Genomic DNA, 2,774 nt, shown 5'->3' with positions numbered 1-2,774 from the left:
CCACAAGCCAAAAAACAGGCACGCTCTAAAATGGCGGAGCCAAGGGGTGGCCGTGCTGTCTATGAATATGTAACAAATGGATGGATTGTGAAACGTATTTACAGGGATGTTCCCACAGCACGTGTGCTCCGGGCAGCATGCCAAGCACCCGGCCGTTTTAACCCTTGGCTTCATGCAGGTCTCCTATTGCCTTTTTTATTAAACCTTGTAATTCTCCCAGACCCGTGAACCGTGTTTTTCACACTGAGGCGTCCCCGCCCTGCCCGGATGGAGCGGGGAGCAGGGGGTGTGTGTGAATAGAGGGGAGGGTGACGCCGAGTTCGGGCTGCGAGAGCGGCCGTGGCTGCGCGGCTGCGAGCGTGGGAAGGGCGGCAGTGCTGCCGCCTTGTGGGCACAGCGCGGTACTGCAGCCACCCCCGAGCCGGCGCCCTGGCAGTGCTCGGCAGCGGCTGCAGTACCGCACTGTGCCCACAAGGCGGCGATGTGCGGGTGGGCGCGCAGCCAGGGCTGGGGCAGGGCAGGGGCGGGGCCGGGGGAGCATCCCAGGGGGACTGACAGGGGAGGGACAGGGTCAGCGGTGGGCTAAACCCCAAAAAAACCCCTAAAAACCCCCCAAACTTCAAAAAAATCCCCCAAATTTCCCCAAACTCAGCGCGAACCTGTTGCGAGTAGAGTCTGGCTACCATGGCTTGGAAGGATGCTGATAAAGCATGGAGATGTGACACAGGTAACACAGATGGACACAAACGACAGAACACGGACACAGATTACACAAGAGACACCAGTTATTTACCCAGAGCTGGAAGGAACTGGAGCAGCCATCAAGTGCAGCATCTCAGACACAGAGCTGGAAGGAAGAACGTGCCACAGTCAGAGCTGGAGGTTCAGCAAGCTGGACTGGGAAACACCTGCAAGTGAAACAAGCAGAAGGAACAGAAATCACCTGGGCCCTCAGATATCCTGAGCAGTAAGTGAGCAAGGGGTGCAGGAGCAGGAGCTGTGAGAACCAGGAACAGCTCTCGTGCAGGGGCTCCATGGGCTGGAGCTGTTACAGGCACAGGTGTCCCTGAGGGAGAGCTGAGCTCACCTGCAGCTGCAGCAGGAACATCTCGAGGCTGGATCCGGACTGAGTGCACCCTGGACTCTGAGCCAGGCGCAGGCGTGGGTGTCCCTAACCAGGAGCTCTGGGCAGCGGGGAGCCCAGCCTCTTCCACTGGGGACTGAAGCCATGCCAAGTGCCACTCTCGGCGTGGAGGCGTCTCCCAGTCCCATCCCTGAGAGCAGAAGGAGGCAGGGGCTCTCCTGGGGACGTGGTGCAGCAGCATCTCCTCTGTCTCGGCACAAAGGGGGTCAGTCAGCATCCCCAGGGTGCACAGCACAGCCCCACATAACCCACAGGAGATGCCTGTCTTGGTGCCACGCTGGGCCCGTGCTCCTCACCTGGGCTCATCCTCCCGTGTCAGTGTGCCAGGGCTGCTCCTGTTGGGGCCGTGTCCCAGCCCGAGCCCTTCGGCCAGTCCCCTGTGCTGCTTCCTGCATGGAGACAGTCCCTGGGGAGGAAGATGCTGCAGCTTTGTCTCTTGGAAGATGCAGCTCTTGCCCCAGCAGGAGCTGCCAACCCTCAGCACAGATCTCTGCAGGCAGCAAAAGGCAGTGGTGAAAGCAGGCACTGCTCTTAAGGACTGCAGCCGACCCCGTGGGCCATCACGTGCCTCTTTTCTCTGCAGTGCTGCAGGGGCTAGGTCACAGCCCGAGCCCTGCCCCAACGGCTGCAGCTTTCCGGGCAAACGAGAGCCCCGGTGCCTCTCGGAAGCTTCTCCTGGGCAGGCTGGGCCCAGGGCTGGTCGAGAGGCTTTGCCTCCTGTCCTTCCCCCTGCTGTGGCCGCAGGCCCCACCTGCCCCTTTCCAGCCTGACCCGCACTTTGGTGGCTCTGCATCCCTCCGGTGAGCCCGGGAGAGGGAATGGAGCTGTGCCGGGCCGGGCTGCCCAGGCAGGGCTTCTGGACAACGAGGCACGGCTCGCTTGGAGACAGGGACAGTCAGGAAACCCCTCCCCAGACTTACCAAATCTCACAGGAATGACAGGGGGCTGCAACTGCCCCATCCTCTGCGGGAGCCCAGTCGGGGGAGGCCCATTCTGGGGGGCTGTGCCAGGCAGCCTTCTCTGCAGCTTCCCCACAGCTGAATCTCTGCAAATACATTTGGAAAACAGTTGGGTAGATTCAAAGTCCCAGAGCACTGCCTGGCTCCCTTCTCTACCGTGTCACACTCACCTGCGGGAGAGGCCACAGGCTCGGGCCAGCCTCGAGCTCCCGGGGCAAAAAGGAGAGTCCCAATCCTACAAAATGCCCCAAAAAAAGCCCGACCACAACTAAAAAACTCCCTACCCCTGACCAAATAAAAACAAAAAAAAAAAACCCCTTTAAATACAGAAAACTTACACCTATTTTTAATATTTAATTTCTACTCCTTTTCATATTTGATATTATATATATTACATATATTGTTCAATAAATTTACAATGCAATTTACATTATAATATATACTACACTTTTATAATTTATTATGCACATAATTATGCACATATTACAAAAATTAATTTCTAGTTTATGTATATAAATATATCCTTACATATATTTGTACGTTTATATTTTTTAATATTATTTATTAAAAAAGCTCAGCCACTAACCAAATAGAAACCAAAAAACCCTTTATTTTTAAATATATTTCAAATTTTTTTAAATAAATATATATATGTAATTTAAATATATAAA

The 2,774-nt window shown here is 54.8% G+C and overlaps 1 long non-coding RNA gene across 1 annotated transcript; it reads right to left on the bottom strand.

Annotated features, from left to right (window-relative positions):
• Positions 1 to 719: 719 nt before the first annotated feature.
• On the bottom strand, positions 720 to 2,549 carry LOC130266946 (uncharacterized). The gene is made up of 3 exons (XR_008843018.1): positions 2,065 to 2,549; positions 1,088 to 1,550; positions 720 to 908 (listed from the first exon to the last, which is right to left on the bottom strand). It is a non-coding gene; the product is annotated as an uncharacterized LOC130266946 (long non-coding RNA).
• Between the last annotated feature and the right edge of the window lie 225 nt (positions 2,550 to 2,774).

The sequence above is a fragment of the Oenanthe melanoleuca genome, unplaced genomic scaffold (assembly GCF_029582105.1).
Source record: "Oenanthe melanoleuca isolate GR-GAL-2019-014 unplaced genomic scaffold, OMel1.0 S365, whole genome shotgun sequence".
NCBI lineage: Eukaryota > Metazoa > Chordata > Aves > Passeriformes > Muscicapidae > Oenanthe > Oenanthe melanoleuca.
The sequence above is the reverse complement of the archived record's forward strand: the minus strand, read 5'-3'. Positions and strand labels throughout refer to the sequence as shown.